The sequence below is a fragment of the Stegodyphus dumicola genome, chromosome 12, assembly GCF_044657685.1.
Source record: "Stegodyphus dumicola isolate Sdum_Otavi_A_Nest chromosome 12, ASM4465768v1".
Lineage (NCBI taxonomy): Eukaryota > Metazoa > Arthropoda > Arachnida > Araneae > Eresidae > Stegodyphus > Stegodyphus dumicola.
The window spans coordinates 11,678,759-11,703,944 of NC_140779.1; the positions used below are offsets into that span (position 1 = coordinate 11,678,759).

Here is a 25,186-nt window from a genome sequence, read left to right on the forward strand (position 1 = left end):
TTTTTGAATTCTATTCCTATTAAAAACCATGTTTTGTGCTGTCATCAGACAATCACTTCGAACTAAATACAAGTAATAACTGGTGTTATCTTTAGCTTATGGCAGGACATTTTTCGCAGTTGGTTAAATTTTACATCAAGGAAGTAAATATTAAAGGAATTAAATAATAAAGAATCTGCATAAACGTTTATATGTTTCTCGCATTGTAACAAAACAACGGTACCTAGAGCCATCCAACTTTGAATAACGTAATCCTTCTGCGAATATGGACATATGGATGCCCAAACTTGAAATATAGAATTTGTTTTATGATCGATTTCATATTTTGTAAAACTTTAGCGTATTTTTGATTAACAAACTCAAGGATTTCAAAGCGATCAGTGGCAACACTGTACAGAAAAACGCACATTTTTATCTCCAACGCGCGAGACTTTTGTTAAACGTTCATCTAAAGTGTCTTTTCTTCACTAGAGGGCGCCAGGCGTTCCACTTGTGAGAGAAATTAAAACCTTGTTTATTTATTTATTTATTTATTTGTAACGAGTTTTCGAATCCGTGTGATGGACAGATGAATTGATTCGTACAGCCATGAGAGAAAATTGGTGTGTTTTGGTGTATCGTGAATACGGCAAAGCACACTAGGGTTATCTGCTTAAGGGGAGGGATGCCTTCGTGGAGAACTTTCTAAGGGAAACTGGCTCGTATACACGTTACACATGGAAAAAATCACGAAAACGCCCATGCAGCCAGCCCGTTCGCGGGATTCGAACATCAGACCGAACTACCAGTGTTCAACGATTTTACCGCTCGGCCGCTGGTGAGCCGCCATGAGAGAAAAAGAAAAGCTGTATAAGAAAATGTATTTAAATATTATTTTTTTCCTTTTTAATGTTTTATGTAAATAAACTGTGATGTCAAGAAATAGCATTATGTTTTTTTTGTAAAGAAGATTGCCAGCTGAAACATCACGTCAGATTCAACAATGCATCAGAGCAGGTAAGTGAATTTTGTTCTTGTTTTTTAAATCAGTTATATAAATAGAACCTGCATACGTCAGTGAATTCTAACAACTTCGATCAACAATAGTTGATTAATTACGTAATATAATATGCGTATCGGAAATTCTAAAACTATGCTTTTTTTAAATATTTTGTGATTTGGCTGCTGAATCAAATATTTTGTGGCTTAAACGCCTAAAACGGGATAATTTATAAATAAAGTAAACACACAACATGTTAATAATAAAAAGACAGAAAACGTTTTGTAAAGCACACTTAGTAAGTAAATTTTCTTAAGCAAACTTATTGGCAGATAACTCCATTGATAACAATTTGTATTAGAATAGATTTCCACACTTTGGTTTACCACTTTAGTTTTACGGATAATGCGAAATGAAAAATTAAATTAACAGTCTATTTTTCAATGAATGATGATGGGTATAATTACAAAATGAAATCTTAAAACTATTCCTCTACTAGAACTTTTCGGCTGATTATGGAGTTTTATAAGTGATTTTTAGTTTTTTATCATGCCAGCCTACCAGTGAAGTGGTAGTGACTCTGTCTGCTGTACTAGCGGCCTGGGTTTGAAACCCGGAGAAGGCATACGGATATAAATAATCTGCTTCTTCACAGAAGGGAAAGACGGCTGATCCGTTATAAGGTGCTTCTATAATAAAGTGATCACCGCTACCGGTCTCCGGCAACGGCCAACGCCTATAATGGCTATTGTTTGCCATTCTAGTAAAAGGTTTTTCATCACGTGATTGATGTATCAGTTGCGTAAATAATTCCTCTTCAATATGGATTACTGCTTCGATTCATTTCAAATGACGACTGTGCAAAATGTAAGGCTATCACTTTTGTAAAAATGTGAAAATATTAACTGTCTTTCTGCCCGTCTCAATGTTTATTTGATGAATTGCACATTGATTGTCTCTTGTAACAGATTTTGTTTGAAGTCGATAGCAAGTCACATTTTCAACATCCCAACGTATATTGTTTCTTTTCAACGAGTTTCATTTTTAGTTCCTTGTACGAAGTAAAAAAGAAGTATTGTAATCGCGAAAAGCTTCAGGCAGCATATTTCAACAAAACTATCGATTTTGACCGTCATCGAATGCAATTTAACGATTGTTTTGCATGACATTTGTACGTAAGAACACAATAAAAGACACATTTCTTCCAGAAAGTTATAAAACTGCTTTAAAATGAATTATGAAGAGAATTTTTCGTGGTGTCTGTACGTACGTACGTATGTATTTCGCCCAACTCAAAAACGAGTAGCCTGAGAACGTTGAAATTTCGTATATAGGACTGCTATAACATGTAGATGTGCACCTCGTATTTTGGTTGCAATCGGCCGCACCAAACGTATATAAATATATTTATATATATATATATCCACTCTGTTACCCGGCTCAGTGATCTCAGTTTCTCTCTCTACTCTTAAATGTTTATAAATTGTGCATATTTTGCTTTAAAAATAGTTGAATTATGTTGTTCTTATCTTCCGCTTAAGGTTTTTATGCCTTTAGGAAATCTGCAAGCAATGTTTGTAGTATTATCAAAAATTTAAAAGCTGTTTAAATGCGGTTAAGCCTAATTTTTATATAAAATGGCGGATATGTTTATTTACGTTTGAAACAGCAGAATAGTAGCTTTGTTGCCAGTTTAGAGAGACTAAGCTTCGCAACAACAAAGATAACGCCTTCATTTTTTACTGAGAATTAAATCATGCTTAATCCTTTCCAGAATTTTTTCGAGGAAATAAGTGTTGAAAAATTACTTCGCAATTTTTAATATAGATATTTTGAGTTTTTATGTATGTTTGGCTTGTCGCGATGTGTGAACTGAAATAATTGAATGAGAAATACTGTAAAAATTTAATGTGTAATGTCTGTAAAAAACTGTTTCTTTTGTTTGTTTAATTTCTTTTATACATCGTTCTAGATTTATTATAATAATTGAATAGAACATGTGGCAATGATTAGATAATTCTTCAAATGATATAAATTTTGTGCATTCTGAGTTATAAAGTGAATTTAGGCCAAAGTGTCGCTATGGTAAACAAATACAGGGAATTTTAAAGAGTACATTTATTCTCTTGTGGTTTATGCGCTATCGACAAAGTAGATTTAATTGAATCCAATAAGTTTAAATAAAATGCAAGAAAAATGCGCAAGAAAGTCACGTGGTGTACACATCAGATTTTGTTTCTTTATATTGAGATCTCCATCTTTTTACCATATTATGCGTTCATATAAATATGTGAAACGAACATTTCAGCGACGTTTCGTGTCATGTTTCTGACATTTTACTGGGTCCTCTAGCTGCTAAACGCTTGTCCCTCTGCCCCTAAGATTTCACAGTTTTTCTACTTTTGACATAAGCTTTTAGAAAATATATGAGTTTCCGGAAAACCGTATCAAAGGAGAGAAGGTTTACTTGTCCAGGTGCACGATCGGTCCATATCTTTCATCAAGGATGTCCTTAAACTACGCTCTGTTATAAAGACGTGACTTTGGCTTCAATTCAGATTCAGATTATCCTTCCCAAAAAGGTAGTTTAATGAAGTGGCAGATAATTTTTTTAATAGTTTATTTTTAAATTGATGTCTGCAATCCGAACGATTTCTTGTTTGAGCTTTATCATCAAAAAGTTAAATGTTTGAAAATTATCACCGATGAAATGTGAAGTCCATAATTGCCAATTTTTGTCATTTTAAGCAAAAACCAAAAATGTTAAAGCAGTACTATTTTAAATATGATTATCTTTAACTATTTACTTGTACACTTAAAAAGAAAAAAAATCTCTAACTGATCAGAAAATTATATTATATCCCTTATATTATATATATATCCCTTATATTATATTATATTATATATATAATATATATAATATATATATAATATATATAATATATATATAATATATATAATATATATATATGTAATAATAAAGTTCCATAGTCAAGAATACATTTAAAATTCTAACTGTATGTTCTTTTCATTTTTAATGGCGACGTTCTCTTATTTGAAAGTACGTGGAATTAAATCCACAGCCCCGTAGTCAAGTTGTTTTTCCCGCCTTTTCTACACGTACAGTTATAGAATGTTCTGGAAATATGTAAAGCGAACTGGATTGGCTGACGAGGCTGACGTCATTTCTCGGAAGCTCCGCCTTTCCAGAGGCTATAAAAGGACTCGCAAAAGAATATCGGGGGCTTTTCTTCAATGTCACGATGCAGTAAACTTCATACAAAAAGTTATTAGTAATTCTTTTTGTTTATTCCGGATATCTGATTTTGTAACTGCTATTTCTCCTGAATAATAATAAATGGATCCTGTTTTTTAAATTTATCGTCTGATAATTGAAGCTACGACTACGTTTATGATTCTTCACCGATCTTTTATTCTGGACAAAAGCTGGTACATCACATATATATATATATTATTATATATATGAATTATATTATATATATAATAAAAAAATCTGAAAGTTTTTCAGATTATATATTACACACAAAGAGGCGTGTTTTTACCAATTTGTGTGCTGCCGTTTTTAATTAAATATTTCTTCGCACTTAAACCATAAAATTCAATTAAAGAGTATGATCGCAAAATAATTTTAAAATCAACATATCTTTAGAATTTCCGATACACAATCTCACGTGCTTTGAGATAAAAATGTTTTTATTTTTCCGTACAGTGTTGCCATGGCTCGCTTTGAAATCCTTGAGTTTGTTAATTAAAAATTCGTTGAAGTGTTACAAAATCTGAAATCGATAATAAAACAAATTTCAAGTTCAAATTAGGTCTTCCACATAGCTATATTCTATGAAAGGTTACGTTATTCAAATCTGGATGGCTCTAGGTACCGTTGTATTATCCCAATGCGAGAAACATACATACATTCCTGGAGATTCTTCATTATTTAATTTATTTAAATATAATACAGGGCGGTAATATTCGGTGGCAACAGTTTGCAAAAGTGATATTTCGCAGTGAATCGACGCAAAATATGCCAAAGCGAAATGAATTGTCCTTCTGTGATAAAGCTCCTTTGGGCTAATAAATATTTGAAAGCATAAGTATGCGAAATTACTGGCCTCGAAAGAGAAACATCAGACAGAAGATTTTTTAAAGAAATCACTGGCTCATTCAATCACCATCATTGCGAACATCATCAGAAGGTGCTGCTACTTTATAAAGCCGCCTAACGAAATTATCCCTTGGAAACAAAAGGCTTACAAATGCCTTCTAAAAAACAAAATGAAGTTTGATGTTTTTTCATATCTATTTTTCGAGTTTTGAATCCATGTTGCCACGAAAAGTTTCCAATCTACATTAAGCTATTAACTTTCATACATCTATTTGTCCGTTTTAGGAGTACCCGCTCATCTGAGACGGGTACTTAGAATGAGTGAACCTCACGAGGAAACTTCTGGAAGAATTCTACAGTTCTGACGGAGGAAATTAGTTGTGTGGACTCATTCGGTTTATAACAGTGAAATAAACATGAAAACTTAGCTGCGCTCTCAGCGGGACTTGAACACTGTGTAAGGATCCTAAGTTTTACTAACGTTTATTTTATTTTAAAACTGTACTATCACTTCTTATTTTCTACTTCCGGCCAGAATTAAATGCTTTAACTTGTTGATGCAAATTGTGTTGCTAACGCCCAAGTACTTAAGTTATGGCTTTTTGCCAAGTGGGACAGAGAGAAGAAGTTTTAGGAAGCAAGCCGCTTGCCACTGCAGTTTTACGAGTTTTCACTCGGTTGCTGGTTGCCTTAAAGGCCAGAGGTTTAGCCCTCTTAATATTTGCAAACATATTGTAGTTTCAGCAACTCGGCGTACTACATACGCACCTTTTTTAAAAAAAGGCCAGGCTTAGTGCTAGGCATTTGTAAACTAATTCAAAGTTAGCTTTTAGTTAGTAATTTTATATTCTTACGTTCAGACCACAAGTGGTTGGTCTCTGTATTCCGAAGTTCGGAAGTGCCTGTAAAGTATTGAAAATAAAGAGTTTCGTATACCCTTCCTGCTTGTGCCGTCTGTTATACACAAATCTTGAACATAGCTTGTGTAAGCTCCCTGTTCTATTTCAAGGCATTCCGTGTTTCCAAAGCAAATCAAGAGAAACACAAGTCCTGACAACTGGAGTTCCAAATTCCTAGCAAGACGTGCTTCCATTTGCACAAAGAAGGTAAGCGATAAACCGCTTAAACTAATGAATTGAAAGTTTGTTTAGGTATTAGTTTTTTGGAAGCTGGACACGTGAAAAATGAACCCTCACGGGACTCGAATCTGGACCTTTCGAATACGAGTCGGGTGTGCTACCGTTACACCACTCAGGCATACTGGAGAGGCAGAAAATACCCTTATTCTCCTCCTTTTGAAGGGCGACTGAGGATGATGAGATCCAATCGCCAAATCCTGTTGGTGACGTCCTATACCTTTTAGATTGTGTGCCACTTCTTGAGCCATTAGATTTTTTTCAAGCAGGAGACGTGAATAGTGTGCAATGCTCTCGCCGGGACTCAAACCTGGACCTCTGGAATATGCGTCAAGTGTGCTTACAGTTACACCACGAAAGCATGTAGAAAGAAGAGAGAAAATATGCATGCATGTCTGTAACAATATAAACTACACCAAAGTTTTATAGAGCAAAATAAAAAAGGAAAATGAAAAGGAAGAAGAAAAAGGAACAGCAAAAGAAGAAAACGTAAATAGAAAGAAACGAACAGAAGAAAGAAACAATAAGTGATGCTAACAATAGGATTAAATATCATCTGTCGGTGTTGGATACTTAAGCTTTTGTTCAAGCAAAGATCTGACTTTATATTCAGCTTATTTCAGAACTTGGATTTACCGCACAGCATATCTGAAAATTATATACCTGATCACGACAGAAAAATGTATAATATAATACTCATCTTAGTTTGTGTAAAACAGATATAAGGGCTGTAGCCCATTTTTATCATTTTGAAGAAGTTTTACCATTTTGGAAGAGAAAAGATGGGATAAAATATTGTTTAAATTAAAGGAAAGAGTGCCTAGGATATTATATAAAAAGAGCTGGTATGAAATATTACATGATCAGACATATTGACATGAATAAAAATATATTTCTAAAAACCAATCTGAAAACATTCAAATTTTATATTACGCCCAAAGAGCCGTTTCTCTCATTTACACACACATACACGTTTCTAGAGCTTTTGTGCTAATGTCTCTTTGTGCTAGAACTATTTAAAAACAGCATATCTTTAGATTTTCCGATATTCAGTCTCACCGCACTGGAGATAATTTTTTTTTTTTTTTTTTTTTTTTTTTTTTTTTTCCAGTACGGTGTTCCCATTGCTCGCTTTGAAACCGTTCAGTTTGTTAACTAAAAATTCGTTAAAGTTTTGCAAAATATGAAGTAGACAATAAAACAAATTCCTAATTCCAAAATTCGGGCTTTTAGGTGCCCATATTCGGGTGGAGGACTACTTTAGCCAAAACTGGATGGCTTTAGGTATCGTTGTTTTTCACAGAGCGAGAAACATACATACTTTCATGTAGGTTATTCATCATTTAATTTATTTAAGTATTATAAAATGCTAATGATAAAAGTAAGTGATAAGTGACGGAGGACGTAGGCACTGAACATTCACCTTAATCAAAAGATAATGCAAAGATTCATTGATGATTACAGCATATAAGGTATTTTTCCCGCCTTCTTAGCATGCCTTTGTGGTATAATGTTCAGTGTATATTTGGCGCGTATTCGAGAGGTCCGAGGTTCGAGTCCCGGCGAGGGGTTTGCTCAATTTTTCACATCTCCTGCTTCGAAATAACTTAATGTCTCTCCAAGTAAAGCAGGCGAGACTCACTTACCTTAAAGAAGGGTGCTTTCATGGAGGCTCATATTTCATGTTATATACCTAAAACAAAAATTATGAAAATTCTATATAGCCAACTGGTTCCGGTAAAAATTACCAGTATTCAATGGCCTTATCTACTCGGTCACTGGCTCGTGCAATACGTTGGGAAACATCACATAGTATAAGATGTTAATAATGTATAATGAAATACTTCAAATATCAGCAGAGAGAAGTATGGATTTATTCTTAAACTGGACTTTAAATGTATAAAAAAATGAAAAATAAAAGCTTATTCAGACGATTCGCGTGATATGCAAACCCACAGAAAAAATTAAGATAAATTTATGTCCGTGTTAAACCAGGCATACCGTAGCTTTGTGAATAATCACTAGAATATTAGACTCGAATGAGCACTTTATCGTAAGAATTTTTTTTATATGCTAATTAATAATGAAAATTTTGTGTTGTGAAACATATTCATTTGCATAATTATTAATCATTCAATTAATACTTCAATAAATCCCATCTTATACTATGTTTCGCTTACACTCTAAAAGATAACAAAATATTATTTGATGAAGATATCTTAGAGGAGGTTTTATTTATCAGATATTGCAGAAGAGATTTTATTGGAAGTATCCCAGAAACGTATTCGAGAGATCCAAGGTGTTCTAATTCCGGCAAAGGCATTGCACATATTTCACGTCAACTGCTTCAAACCTAATGACTCTGCAATTCAGTTGGTAACTCGAGAATTCTGACTCGTCATTTTCAAACCTTTGAAGTTTCATGTTAAATTTTTTAAACAACTTTAAAATAGCGATTTAAAAAACAGACTTCTACTAACTTTAAGGAATTAAAAAAATATGGTTTTGTTTAAAACTACCTCCCTATAAAAAATAAAAAGTCTTAGAAATCAAGTTATCGGAAAAAAAATCTAAAGATAACCATATTACCACGGACGTGATTTTCATATGGATGAAAACCGTATAATATTCGCTTAAAAATAAGAAATACTAAAATTTATGCTTAAATTGTATTGCAATATTGTCTTATAACAACAAAAAGGGGAACGCTTTTTTCTTTTTAATAACTGAAAGGAATTTTATACGGTTTTCTCTTAAGAGTTGACCATAATGTGCGTTCATTGAACAGTGTTACTCCTTTTCACGTTGAAATTGGTTATTATTTATGGTCCTTGATTTCTCGACGAGAGAAAACAAGTCTCAGTGCCAACTTGGCTCCGATTTTGGCGGCTTTCCCAAACCTAGTTTCGCCAATAACCTGGCAACCTCTCAGTGGGTTGGTATGCCGGATCCGACGTTTTGTTGCAAGTAAGACCGTGTATTGGATACCACAGGGAAAGCCTGTGACAGCAAATAGGTGCCAGTGCCAAAATTTCACGCCTTCTCAGGATTTTTCCTCTATTTTATCTCTATTCAGACTCAGGTAAGTCCAAAGAGCTTCTAAAATGAAAAAGAGATGATTTCCATTTGCGAAAGGGAATCTTTGAGGAAGCTTATAGTTTAGAAAATGTTGAAATACTGTTCGTTGATGAACTGAAGGCATTGTGTATTTGTATTAACACTTGGAATTCGATTTTCACCGAGCAAAATATTGACGGTTAGGTGTGTTGATATGAAGATTCCTATCGTACATCCAGCAGGAATCTGCTTGTAATTGGCATAATATGTGCGAATACTTTGTACAATGTACCAATTATGAGTTAGTGAAAATTTAACTGATACTCTATAACTCACGTTTTAACATTTGGAAAAAAAAAAAAAAAAAAAAAAAAAAAACTATAAAATAATAATAGCTTTGTAAAATTTTCGCCGGGACAATCATAATTTAAGTAGAACATAATTAAATTTTGTGGTACAGTGATGTAAATCTGAGGCAAAAGGGTTGGAAAATACAATTAAAATTTACCAAACGTATAAATTTATGTTACAGGTTCTGCTAATTGAAATAATTCTAGAATTAGAAGAAATAACGATCAGATAGCAAGTCGCATTAAAATTACAAAAATAAAAGTTATAAAATTTTTAATAACCTAATTTCATACTTGCTGAGTTTGAAGTATAGAATAAGTAATGATACAGTCATATAATTGTATATTTATATCTTTGTACTTTTTTAACCCCAATTTACAAATCTATCTAGTATATCATTATATGTTAACCAAACACGTTTCAGACAACTATTAAGCTATTTTTCCACTCTCTCTCTCAAATCAATGACCAAGTTCGTCTAATTTTTTGTCACTTTCTAGTTATAGTATTTAATTTTAATATATACATAATAATATAAAAAAATAAAAATCTGAATTTCCGATATACATTCTCGCGCGTTGGATATAATTTTTTTTTCGTAGTAGTGTTGCCATTGCTAGCTTTGAAATCCTCGAGTTTCTTAATCAAAAACTCATAAATGCTTTACAAAATATGAAATAGATAATAAAGCAAATTTCAAATTAGGACCCCTATTCGGATATACACGTACCTTATTCAAAATTTGATGGCTCTAGAGATATCGTCGTTTTTTCACAGTGCGAGAAATATACATACATTGATGCAGATTCTTCGTTATTTAATTTCTTTAAATATAATTTAGGGCTCTAATATGCGGTGGCAACAATTTAAAAAGTGAACCGACATTGATAGTGAATCGACGCAAAATGCCAAACGAAATTAATCAATACCCCTTCTGTATAAATTGCCTCTTTGGACTAAAAACGCTTTTCTTATTAATTTTACAAACTTCATTTAGAAAGGCATGAGAAGTCTGGCATTTTACAAAAAAATTACATGCTGTTACGATAAGAAATACTGTCAGCTACTGATAAAATTATTATTTCATATATCTCGTTTGGATGACTAATGATACACGTTCCATGGCCAACAATTAATAGTGACACTGAAACTATTAATTTTCTTAGAAGAGAAAGACGTTGCACTGAAAGACAGCATTCTGCAGAAATTTGTATCTGTAAATTGGCAACGGAAAGATTTAATACATCTGAATCTATAGGTCTTGAAAAATAAAACATTCATAATTGTATATGGTACATTTTTCTCATATGGTACATGTTTGTATACGCACTGTTTTAAAGATTTTTATGTTAAACAGATATATGTTACATATATACCTATATATATATGATATTTAGACAATCCTTTACTGAAATTTAAGCCTTAAACTTTCTATATAAATTTATTTGCAAATTAATAATCAGTTAATGTTTCGGAGGTAAATGATGTCAGCTTCATGATATGTATTTTTATCAAATAAGAAGTAACATGTCAAAATAAGAAATAAATTAAATAAACAAAGTATAGTAAATCAATACAATAGCATAGTAAGTCAATAGTATAACAATAATAATAAGTCAAATAAGAAAGAAATTAAATAAAAAAATTAAACTTTAATTTATTAATTTTAGAAAATAAGTAGTTTTAGTTTATATCACATATGTTGGTCTCAAATAGTCTAAATGAAAAAAAAAAAAAACTAATTAAAATCTTTGTAACATTATAAAGTATTTCTCTCACTTTCCTAGCGTGTCTTCGTGGTGTAACGGTAGCAAGCTGGGCGGTATTCCAGAGGTACGTGGTTCGATTCCCGGCGAAGGCGGTTGCATATTTTTCATTATTTCTGCTTCCAAAAAAATTAAAAAAGGGTCGCCCTTTAAAAAGGGGAGTATATAAGGTATTTCTCCCACTTTCCTAGCGTCCTTCGTGGTGTAGTGGTTCTGCACGCTCGGCCGGTATTCCAGAGGTACGTGGTTCGATTCCCGGCGAAGGCGGTTGCATATTTTTCTTTATTCCTGCTTCCAAAAAAATTTTAAAAGGGTCGCCCTTTAAAAAGGGAAGTATATAAGGTATTTCTCCCACTTTCCTAGCGTCCTTCGAGGTGTAGTGGTTCTGCACGCTGGGCCGGTATTCCAGAGGTCCGTGGTTCGATTCCCGGCGAAGGCGTTTGCTCTTTTTCATCTTTTCTGCCCCTAAAAAAATCCTAATGACTCTACAACATCACCACAAATTCTTTTTCGTCAATCTTTGATATTGTGCATTTCAGTTTTATTATGTATGAAATTCCAAATGGGAAATGTCATTGATTATTAGTCCAAAGAGGAAATGTCCCCAGAAGGACTATTAATTTCGTTTTGGCATTTTGCGTTGGTTTACGATAAGTGTCGGCTCACTTTTGAAATTGTTGCCACCTAATATTAGAGCCCTGCATTATACTTAAAGAAATTAAATACTGAAGAATCTGCATAAATGTACGTATGTTTCTCGCATTGTGATAAAACAACGGTACCTAGAGCCATCCAATTTTGAATAACGTACGTTTGCACCCGAATATGGGCATCTGCAAGCCCAAATTTGGAATTTTATTATATATTTCATATTTTGTAAAATTTTAACGAATTTACACAACGATTTAAAAGCGAGCAGTGGCGACACTGTACGAAAAAAAAAAAAAATTATCTCCAGCGAACGAGACTGTGTATCGCAAATTCTAAAGGTATGCTCATATTAAAAACATTTTGCGATATTGCCGTTGAACTGAATTTGATGGTTTAAGTGCGAAGAACATGATATTTAATAAATAAAAGTAAAAAACAAAACGTTAGAAAAACGACCCCTTGGGCGTAATGTAAAATCTGAAATCTTTCAGATTTTATTTATTATACTTTTTTTATTTAATTATTTTTGTATTTTAATAAAGTGGGAGTGCAGAAAATTGGAAATTATTCCTCATACTTGCATCAAAATTACGTCCATCATCTTAAACTTTTATTACGTTTGATATCTCTGTGCTAGTTTTATGATACCGAGTTTACCAAAAGCCTAAAAATGGGTCAAATATATACTGTAAATAGGTACTAAATTTGCGTTCTAAGTTGAGAATGCATAAATTCACTTTTGAAATTGAGAATTAATAATCGAACTTTGGAATCGAAATTAATAAATGTAGATTATTATGCGCAGTATTATCTATCAACATTATTCATTATGTTGATATTATTGTGAATATTACATTGAATATTGTGAATATATTACATTGAATTTTTTCTTGATATTTAATGGCCATCAAAATTTCAAATAGTATATTTTCCTTTAGATGTAAACGTGTAAAACTATTACTTAAATTAAACACTGGTTTTTGCATATCGGTAAGAGATTTTTATTTAAGCTGTTACAACTCTTATACGTTTTGGAGAAATGATAATGTCAAAATGTTTTCAGGGTATCGTCAATGACATATAAGGGGAAACAAGAATTTAACATTTTTATTAATTTGTGAATGTATACAGCCAAGAAACAATAAGATCATCATAAAATTAATTGCTTGTTTAAGTATAAAACAAACTGGAATCAATTTCTGATCAGCATGCGAGTTGGAGGTGGTTACCATAGCACTGAGCATGAGTTTAAATGCCTAAAAAGCGGGGGGGGGGGTGGATTATGACAGTTGTGTAAGTCTAGAACTGGGGACCTGTAAAATCAACAGCTCTGAAAATAATGTAAATGTAGATTATTTTCAGATCAAATTTCAAATTGTAAATGGAAAGTGATGCAAAGCACTCGCAAAATATTCCTGGGATTGTTATTAATAAAAACTGGGGTATATACAGTGAATGGACTAAAATATGGAAACACCTTGTGAAATGCATGTTTGAAAAGAAAGATTGATTTTAATGAAATATGTAGGTGGCGCTGGCGTTTTTGACTACTGACGCCACCTATACAACTTCGTAAATGTGCTAAACAGTTCAGTTGTTGTCGGAGTACTGTTATGTGAGGTTGTCACTGCATTATGTCAGAGTTAACAGACTTCGAACGTGGGCAAATTGTTGGAGCACGTATGGTAGGTGCTTCCGTAAGCAAGGTAGCCGAGGTGTTTAGTGTTTCAAGAGGTACTGTATCGAAGATTTATTCCGCATATTTGAAAAGCGGAAAAACATCATCTGCTAAATCACAGCGCGGACGAAAGTGTGTCCTGAGTGATCGTGACAGACGATCATTAAGGGCAATTGTGACGAAAAATAAGAAGACCACAGCTGCAAAAGTGACTGCTGAAATGAATGTTGTGTTACCAAACCCTGTGAGTACCAAAACAATTAGAAGGGAGCTTCATAAACAGGGAATTGCTGGCCGTGCTGGAATTGAGAAGCCACTCATCAGTGATGCTAATGCCCGTAACAGGAAAAGGTGGTGTTTAAGTCATAAAGCCTTGGACTATAGAGCAGTGGAAGCGAGTAATATGGTCTGACGAGTCTTCTTTCACATTGTTTCCCCCTTCTGGCCGAGTTTACGTCTGGAGAACGCCATTTCAAGCCTGTAATACAGACTGCTTGTTGCCAAGAGTGAAACATGGCGGGGGTTCTGTTATGGTTTGGGCAGCCATATTGTGGTTCTCTGCTAGCCCCATGATAACTGTGTCAGGGCACATGACTGCCAAGACTTATGTGAACATTTTGGCCGATCGAGATCATCCGATGGTACAAACTCTGTTCCCCGATGGTGATGGTGTCTTCCAAGACGACAAAGCCCCTGTTCACACAACTCACATTGTCCAGGACTGGTTTTCTGAGCACGAGGATGAGTTGTCCCATCTCCCCTGGCCAGCACAGTCACCAGACCTGAATATTATCGAACCTTTGTGGTCTACATTGGAACGGAAACTGCGTTCTCATTATCCACCGCCAACATCGTTATCTGAACTTGCCACCGTTTTGCAGGAAGAATGGTATAATATTCCCTTGGCAAACATACAGGAACTGTATTTATCCATTCCGAGAAGACTGCAAGCTGTTTTGGATGCCAACGGGTTTCCTACACCATATTAAGCAAAGAAACATGTTTTTTTAAAGGTGTTTCCATATTTTTGTCCAACCCCTGTAAGTGGGCAAAACAGTAGCATCATTATTGGTACCCCCAAAAATAATTGGTCAAAAATGCAAATTCTTTTTTCATGCTCATGACTCCGTCATACGCTGAGCAAACGGGCAGCAGGGAGCGGTCATATACTTCCTGAGTGGAATTCAAAGTTATCTTCTTAACTGTAGAGAATTGGATTCATTGAACTGATTATTATGACACGACAGAACAGAAAATGAGGATTGTCTTACATGATTATGTCAAAGGCGCACGAGGGCATTCAACTTAAAGGAAGAGATAGCTTCGTGTAGGATTTTCAAAGGAAACTAGTTCATATTCCTATATCAAATGGGAAAAACTGCGAAAACTCCGATATAGCCAGCCCTTTCGCCCAGATAATTTGGTCTGATTTATTTTAAGTATGGCAAAGCAGTATCTAAGAAGAAGGATGTCCTTTGTGGATGACGTTTTAAGGAAACCTGACTCGTTACACATGGGGCAGCCCACAAATGGTCAAGGGTTCAAACCCATCTCACATCTATGCCATTATGATAGCTGATAGTATGGTACATTTGATTATGGCAAATGGTTACAGCCGAAAACATCGCGGACGAAAACGTCGCGGAGAAAATAACGCAAGGCAAAAACTTCGTGCTACAAAACATTCTGGGAGAAAACATCGTGGGAGAAAACATCGCAGTTCTGAAACATCGCGGTACAAAACATCGTCGTCGAAAATAAAGCGGTTCAAAAACTTCGCAGTTTAAAAACATCGTCGTCGAAAATATCGTGGTAAAAAATAAAGTATCTACAAATCGTCACATGACGATAACATTGCAGATATGCTTTTTTCAGACATGCTTTTCGCAGACATTCTTTAATAACTGTAAATGGATATTCCCATAATGATTTGTGAGCGCAAGATGTAAAGAAGGATGATTTTTACTTTCATATTTTTTTATTAACTAATAAATTTTTGCTGAGAAAATAAGAAGGAAACTTAAGCATAAAAAAATTAATGCAACTTATAGCCCTTAATGGAATTTTAAACAGACATAGTTAACTAACAAAGGCCATGAATAAATAATTTTTGTAATGCTTTTACTGGTAATTTTTCATGAAAAGTATAAGCTATAAGTTGCATTTAATTATCTATGCTTAAGTTTCCTTCTTACGTTTTCAGCAAAAATTTATTAGTTATTTAAAAAATGTGAAAGTAAAAATTATCCTTCTTTACATCTTGCGCTCAGAAATCATTATGGGAATATCCATTTCAATTATTAAAACCTGAAAAAAGAAGGTCTGCGATGTTATCGTCATGCGATGATTTGTAGATACTTTATTTTTTACCACGATATTTTCGACGACGATGTTTTTAAACTGCGATGCTTTTGAACCGCTTTATTTTCGACTACGATGTTTTGTACCACGATGTTTTAGAACTGCGATGTTTTCTCTTTGCGATGTTTTCTCCCACGATGTTTTGTAGCACGACGTTTTCACCTTGCGTTGTTTTCTCCGCGACGTTTTCGTCCACGATGTTTTTGCCGCGATGTTATCGGCGGACACCATGGCAAATCACTCGAGGGCCATCTGCCTAAGAGGAGGGATGTCTTCGTGAGGAACGTTTTAAGGAAAACGTGGTCGTATACACGTTCCACATGGGGGAAACCACGAAAACGTGCATACAGCCAGCCCATTTGCCGGGATTCAAATTCCAGACCAAAATACCAGTGTTCAGCGATTTTACCGAGCAGCCGCTGGTAGACGGAAACCCCGTATGGAACTAATCGCGTTTAGCAAATGGTCGGATTTTACTTTAAAAATCGACCATCGAACCAATGGTCAAAACCGAGAAACATTGTTAGTTTATGATGACTTCTATTGTTCTATTTGTACGAGATAGCTGCTCTAGGGTTTCGTGATTTTCTTCATATCTATTATAAATACAAGCCTTTTAATATATTATATTACTATATTTAATATATTATATTACCGTATTTATGCGAATCTAATGCGCCATCGAATCTAATGCGCATCCCCATTTTAAAACTTTAAATAATAAAAAAACTGTTTGTCGGCGAATGTAATGCGCATCAATGGTATGAGGAATTTATTGAATCTTATTTTATACAACAATGGATTTGTATATAAACTATCAATCAATGGTATGATAATTTTATTTAAATTTAGATACCATATTTTATACAACAATAGATTTATACATAAAGTAGCAGAACATAGAATTAAGCTATTAGTGGGCTATTGTTATGTGAAACAATCATTGTTAATTACCACTACCGTATATGGTACATATCGTAAAGTATGAACATGAAATAAATCGTAACATTTCTATCTAGCTAACAGTTTCTACAATCAGTGATTAATAGTAAACGTCTTTATTCACTATTTTGATGATAACATTTTTAGTCCCCTTCTCCGTAATGGTGTAGTTATGAGGCATATCAAACCAAATTGGCGTCTCGTCAGCGATGTCAATTTGCCCCATTGAAAAATTCTTTTCCTTCTGAAGTGTGATGACATACCGCTAAAATGTTAGTAGTTTTCCCTCAAAATCTGCAGGAAGCTTTTGGCATATTGTTGTACGGCGTCTTAGAGCCCATCCGCTTCATAAACCGATCCACCCATCCACAGCTAGCTTTAAAATCTGGTTTCGGTATTCCAAGAACTTCAGCCTCCTCTTTTGCTTTATTTCTTATAGTGTCGCTAGTCACAAGTTTTCCATTCTTCCTCCTTTCACGTACAAATTCCAAAACCTTTTCTTCAATTTTAGGGTGTCTTCCTTTGCGAGGGCCAGCGAATTTCTTTCTACTAGTTTTAGTTGCAAACAGTGCCAATTTCTGTTGCCGCCACAAGAGAACATTGCTCTCAGCTACGTTTAACTCTCTCCCAGCCTTTCTATTGCCATTTCTTTCAGGATAAAGAATTACTTTATGTTTGAAAGTAGCGTCATATGACATTCTTCTCTGCTTGCCCTCCATTCGTGACTACGTACTCTGCAGTTTGTATCCTCTGTGCAATAATGTGTCAACCATAAATGTAACGGTAAATGTAGTCGAGAAATACAGTAATCCATTGTTACGATTTAAATTCGGTTGACGTCATCGGCGAACTTTGCACTCGAATCTAATGCGGCATCGAATCTAATGCGCACCCCAATTTTGAGTACTACATTTGGCCAAAAACGATGCGCATTAGATTCGCGTAAATACGGTATTAAGTATTTAAAATACTTTGTTTCTTTTGAGTACCACCTATTTTGCTCTTGCCTACCATCGGTTGAGAATCGCTGCTTTAACGTAAAGTATTTCGGTTAATATTCGGATATGGTAACTTGGCGATTTTTTGGAGAAAATTTGGCGACCAACTCTGCTACAGCAAATTGCTAGTTTTTTTTTTTTTTTTTTTTGGTGGGACGCCATTTTGTTTTCACGAAGTAAAGGCCTTTTTTTTTTTACTCAACATTTTTTTTCCAACAATCTGCTAGCCGAATTACGCTTATGCTAGAGCTTTTATGGAACGAAAGGTCTTAATCATGACGAAGATTAGGTGCGAAATTGGGAAAAAGTGCAGAATCGCCCACTGCTTGCCTTGTTTTTTAGAATTGCACATACACGGTATCTATGTACACGTCGACCTATTTTCACTTAAAAAAAATTTTCAGAATTGCACAAAAAAGGCATTGCGCACACTCTTGACTTTATCCATGTACACTGCTAAAGTCCTAGCTAGTAACCTTTATCGCCTTACCAAAATGTCGCCAAACTACCTGTTACCATACTCCAAAGATTAGCCAGTATTTCATTATTTTTTTTTATGTGTGAAAGTTTTAGAGCTTTTATGTGGAATTCACTGAATTAGTAACACAGTGGAAGGAGAATGACTGGGTGTTCCCAAATTGCCAGTCACTTTTGTAATAACGGTAAATGCAAAATGCAGCTTTTGGAGTTAGTTGTTTTATTTAATAGGTATTGCTTTCGATTTTTAATGTGCGAACTATTTCTTATATCTTACCGATTCGCTATGGTTGCAAATGATCATAAAAATTACAACAAACTAATTTGTTACATTCATATTATCAAAGAAAAGTGCTTTTGCATAAGTAATTTTTAATGCGTATAATATGCTAATTCCTCTTCATCCGTGAGTTAATGATCCGATCCCAAATGGCGGTGGTAAATGCCCTCTTCACGGAAACAACATATTAATATTAATGCTTCATTCATTTCTAGAAACGGTATTCTATGAATGAAATAATTAAACGCAAAGACTGGCAGAGCTGCAAAATAAATTTCAGCAAATAATGAAAATCCGTACTTACAGAGCGAATACAATGCATTATTAAGTAAACTCATTTGTAATCATCCCATAAAGGTTACGATAATTGTTTTTATTTAGAGCGAAAAAGGAAAGGTGAGTAATAATTCATGAGAAGAACTGATCTATGAGATTTTAATTATACATTCAAGATACTACGAAAGTAGTTTCAATCCATAATTGTTCAACGCTCTCAGGAAAGAAGAGAAAAACGCATGTAAGAATCGAAAGCATAATATTTAATAAGAAATGTACTGCTACGAAACCAAAATTAAAAACCATGGACTGAGTGTGAATTGTGAGAAATAGTAAAATAAGCAATAGTATTAGTTTTAGTATCTATCGTTATACGTAACAGCAAATCAATTGTTAATTGGCATTCACGGTTCTAGGAAAAAAGCCCACTGGAAAAAAGCCCACAGGAAAAAAAAAAGCCCATAGGAAAAAAGCCCACAGGAATAATTCTCACAGAATAATGCTCACAGGTATAAATGCTCCCAGGAAAAAAGCCCACACAGAAATATGCCCACATAGAAAAAAGCTCACATGGAAAAATGCTCACTTAGAAATATGCTCACACGGAAAAAAGCTCACACAGAAGTATGCTCACATGGAAATACGCCCACTGATAAATAATTCACATAAATATCCCTACATTAATGAATCAATAATTAATCGATTTAAACATCGCACACCTACTTGAAATTTCTAAGGAAAAATTATTCAAATTACCAAAACATCTATGGTATCTATTTCAACAACTCTATAACTTATGTGTAGATTCAGTTGCTACACAAGATTAACAAATGCGCCGTTTTGAATTAAAAGGAGATGGGAAAGAAAGTAAACATGAAACAGAATTATACAGTAAAAATTATTACAATTTTAATTGTTAAAAAAATAAAAAATAATAAATATAAGTTACACATTTTATAATATAAACATTTACAAGAATAATGGATAATGAATGAGAATTTAGAATGATTATTTTATTTAAATTACTTAAAATATTTAATTTTATCATCGATTTCATCATAGTTTCTTACATGATTCACGATTACCAAATGTAAGTTTTTCATGTTTTCGTTTTTTTAATTCAGTGCATCCTGTATTTACATTAGCTAATAACAAACATTGAGAGGCTAAACCTTTTTTCAGTCCTTCAAATAAAAACCACGTGGTGGGATGGCTACGATTAAATAATGAATTTACTGCGTTATGAGAGCCTTCGCAACAGTTTGTGGTTTTTTTAGGAGATATTTGGAAGGCTGCTTCATAATGTTCAACTGAGAGGCATCATCACAAAGTGCCTAAAAATGTTAATTTTATTTCTAAAATTTTAAATTTTTGCAGAAATTTTAGAACTTTATTGGCGCAAAACTTGAATAACTACATTCACACATTAATTTTGATAGATACACATCAAAAGTATGCAGAAATAGAGTAAAGAAACAAAAATAAATTATTAGCAGTTAGAGGTAACAAATGTCGTGCAAGGGGCAGTGGTATAAAATATTACAGTACATCCGAATTTTACTACAGTTTTTATGCTTTTATTTATCGCATCGGAAAAGGTTAGTGTGAGCATTTGTCCATGTGAACATATTTCATGTGATATTTTTTCCGTGTGAGCATATTTCTAAGTGAGTATTTTTCCATGTGAGCTTTTTTCTCTGTGGGCATATTTCCTTGTGGGCTTTTTTACTGTGAGCATTTATACCTGTGAGCATTATTCTGTGAGCATTTTTCCTGTGGGCTTTTTTCCTGTGGGCATTTTTCCCGTCACCGGCATTCACATTATTGACAAATACCTGTACATTTCGAAAGTTATTTGACAAAGCTTAGTATTTTTAAACCAGGCAAGTACAAATTTACAAACATTTCCTTTTATATTTCTTGCAATACGTACACATTGAACAAAAAAATGGGGTGGGGCACAGTTCTCTATCCCCTATTCTCCTGCTGGACCAATTGTCGAAATTTAACTTGCATTTTCAAGGTCTCGAAAGCACGACTTAGTATACACTGGTGTGCAAAAATTAAGGACGAGACGGTTTTTTCAATATAACTTTGTACAAAAGCTTTCCAAATCAACACATTTAATACCGTAAGATCCCCAATACGTAAGGACATGAGTAATGTAAGCAACACTTACTAAAAGAGAAATCAGAGGGATAAAAAGAAGCTTTATTGAAAAAGTAGCATGGAGCGCAATGCGACTGAAGGCCGAAACATCCCTGTGGTGGGTGTCCAGCAAGAAACATCCAGTCTTTAATAGGGAATATGATCTCCCCTGACCGCTAGGCAGGTTTCACAGCGTTTGCCCATGCTGAGAATGAGGGTGTCAATGAGTTTATGAGGCATTGCTGCCCATTCGTCTTGCAGCGCCAATCGAAGATCCGGAATCTTTACTGGTGGTAAAGTACGAGCTGCCAAGCGTCTGCCTAGAAAATCCCATACATGCTCGATGGGATTGAGATCCGGAGATCGTGCCAGCCAATCCATACGTTCAATATCCTCACTCTCTAAGACCTGTTCGGCAGCTACTGTGCGATGACATGGTGCATTGTCGTCCATGAAAAGGAACTGCGGACCATAGCGCCTCTAAAAAGACACACATATGGAAGAAGAATCTCGTTACAATAACGGGTCCCGTTGACTGAACCTGCGTCGAAGATGTGAAGGTCTGTACGACTACCAAGCATGATGCCTCCCCAAACGAGAACACCGCCACCTCCATACCTGTCCCTTTCAATGATGTTCGTGGGATGATTGCGGCTTCCCCGCTCTCTCCAGATGAGTATGAGATGAGAATCGCTACTCAGACTGAATCTGCTCTCATCTGTAAAGAGTACTCGTCCCCATTCATTGTCTCTCCAATTCCGGTGTTCTCGACACCACAGAGAACGCCTTCTCCGATGGGCAGACGTTAGAGGTACACACTGTGCAGGGCGTTGTGCAAACAGACCACCACCGTGCAGTCTTCTGGCCACGGTAAAACGCGATATCGGTCGTCCAGTCGCCTGTGTCGTGTGTCTAGCGATTTCTCCCGCTGTCTGCCGCCTGTTTCTTCTGACCTGTAAAGCAATATACCGGTCATCTGCGGGTGTGGTTCCTCGTGGACGACCACTACTAAACCCCCGAATAGCCGTTCCTGTAGTTTGAAATTGTCTCCAAAGTTGTGAAACGATGCTGTGAGCAATTCCGAACTCTGCAGTCCCACTTGTAAAACTGCGGCCTTCATCCAACTTCCCAATGATTCGACCCCGGGTAAAAGCATCCAGATGTCGTCTAACAGATTGATTATTCGCCATTTGTCGCTGAGGCAGCAACTCGGTGTGATTTTAACTGCTATACGGCGTGCAATCTCCTTGCCAGAAATACTGATTTTACACCGACAACATGCTTTATACTGATTCAGAAGTCAAACAACAAAAATCAGCGTTAATTCACAAACTTTTCACAGGATTTGTTTCGATGGTTTTACCGAACCATCATCTTCAGCTGCAAAACCGCAAATGAACAAGATAGGAAATAATGTTTAGATGAGATTTGAATCAAAATTGTTTGAAACTTTAAACTTCCCGGCATGGTTCCGCTACGTAGACGAGACTTTTACCCTGTTTGAAGGTAATAAAGATGATTCAAATAGAGTTCTTTCAACAATGAATTCTATTGATCCTGCTATTCAGTTCACTTTTGAACTTGAGACTTGCAATTCTCTTTTGTTTCTCGACATTCTGGTCACACGTAACACATCCAACTTCAACACATTCAACTTATTGTGTCTTAATTATAGAAGCCCCAAACAGGCTTACATTTTGCTTTCTTTTTTGCACGTGGTGTGGCCGCCATTTTGTGATTGTAGGAGTTTCGGTGAGTACATTTTTGCAATTTTCAAGTTATGTTTATGTTTTGTACATTTGGATATTGTGCTTTGCTTGTCTGATTTCATGCATTTTGCTTACAAACATTTTGTTTTCTATTCATTTCAGTGAGGGATTTTTCTGCTATTTTGTGTGTACTTTATTATTGCTCAGTTAATTTAGTTTGATTTTCTGCATTGTTTATCATGCCTTCATCCGTTAATCGTTTCACTAAATTACGCCTGAAACGGCAAAAATTCCTGAATCATCTTGACTTTTTACTTAAATCTAAATGTAAAAAATTGATCCCCAATTTTATTCAAATCAAATCTAATCAAAAACCTTCGAGTCGCGTTTCAAGAATTCTGTTAAATTGCAAACTTGCCTTACTTCGGTCCGTGATAAGGGATACACGTCAACAATTGTCCAAAATTGAACATGAACTCTATAAGCTTCATCTGGAACTCGCTAAAACATATCCAAAATTCACTGCCCTTGAACAAAAGTCTTGGTCTAGAACGGAGAATGCAGTTAACCGTCATAAAAACACCCTTGCAGTTAAATTCGAAAAACTTCTTTTACAGTCTTCCAGTTCAAGTAGTTCAAAAAATCTTCCCATTGTAAACATCAAGCCAATAGTTAATATTTCTAATGTTAGTCTTTCAGAAGAACAAGAGAGAATTCTAAAATATAATTTTAACTTCTCACAAACCTGTAAACCCTCGATTCCAAAGATTTTGGCTCCTATCGAAAAAGCTTTCAAGTTCAGTAAAGTTTCAGATTCACAGAAAGAAATGATTAGGCATCTTATCGCTCATAATGTGAAATTCAATAATAAACCTTTGAAACCAAATCTAACTGCGAGAGAAAGAGCTACAATGCGCGAGATTCATTCTAACCCGGATATTGTCATTTCAAAGGCCGACAAAGGTGGCCAGATAGTTGTCATGGATAAGAACACTTACATCGATGGTGTCACTAAACTCTTAAACGAAGGACCATATAATCCGATCCCTAAAGATCCTTCACCTTCGGACTTATCCAAAATAAAAACTGCGATCAAATCTTCGCAAATCATTTCAAGCAACTTAAAACATTCGCTTATCCCATCTGTTGCGAATTGTGCCAGATTATATGCTCTTCCCAAAATTCATAAAAGTGGTATTCCTTTCCGCCCTATTGTATCAAATTTAGGTACTGCCTCGTATCCATTAGCTAAATATTTAGTTTCTAGATTTTCCACTCTATTAGACAATAACATTTACACCATAAAAAATTCAATAGAGTTTGTAAAAAAGGTTAAAAACATTTCTCCTCGTAATTTACTCATGGTTTCTTTTGAAGTAAAATCATTATTCACCAATGTCCCAGTGGAGGGTGCATTAAGATGTCTAGAAACCAGACTTCGCGAATTTCATTTCTCTTGCATCGAAATTGATGAGCTAATTTCTCTCACTCAACTCTGTTTGAAACAAACACATTTTGTTTTCCAAAATAAATATTACAAGCAAACTGAGGGATTAGCCATGGGAAGCCCCCTCAGTCCCATCCTGGCTGATATCTACATGCATTATTATGAATCAAAATTGTTTGAAACTTTAAACTTCCCGGCATGGTTCCGCTACGTAGACGATACTTTTACCCTGTTTGAAGGTAATAAAGATGATTTAAATAGAGTTATTTCAACAATGAATTCTATTGATCCTGCTATTCAGTTCACTTTTGAACTTGAGACTTGCAATTCTCTTCCGTTTCTCGACATTCTGGTCACACGTAACACATCCAACTTCAGTACTACAGTTTACCGTAAACCTTCATCGGTTTGCCTTCCACCACACTTTAAATCATGTCATCCGACTAAACAAAAGTTAGCTTCATTTTATTCCTATGTTTTCCGTGCTCTTCAAGTTTGCTCCTCCAAACTAGCCCTTGATGAAGAACTAAATTATTTAAAAGCAATAGCTATTGACAGGGGCTTTTCACCCAACATTATTAATCAAGCAGTTAAAAAATTCTCATCTCAACACACTAAAAGCCACACTCTTATTTTAGGAGATTATAAAAATTCTGTTGTCATTCCCTTCTTTCCATCAATTAGCTATAAAGTTGCACATATTTTGCAGAAATTTAACTTTCGGGTTGTTTACTCTCCCATCAATAAAATTCCAACTTCTATACTCAAGGACCCCATTCCGGATATGAATTCCTGGGGTATTTATAG

At 34.8% G+C, this 25,186-nt stretch overlaps 1 protein-coding gene across 2 annotated transcripts in view; it reads left to right on the forward strand.

Annotated features, from left to right (window-relative positions):
- Nucleotides 1–25,186, forward strand: part of LOC118196922 (neurexin 1-like) — an 894,564-nt gene that overhangs the window by 284,932 nt on the left and 584,446 nt on the right. The window contains exon 1 of one of the 2 annotated variants that reach the window (XM_085827475.1): nucleotides 9,196–9,320. The exons of the other annotated variant lie outside the window; for it this stretch is intronic. The gene's annotated coding sequence lies outside the window, so the exon portion shown is untranslated. Of the gene's footprint in view, nucleotides 1–9,195; nucleotides 9,321–25,186 lie in introns of those variants that run through there. 2 annotated transcript variants of the gene reach the window in all.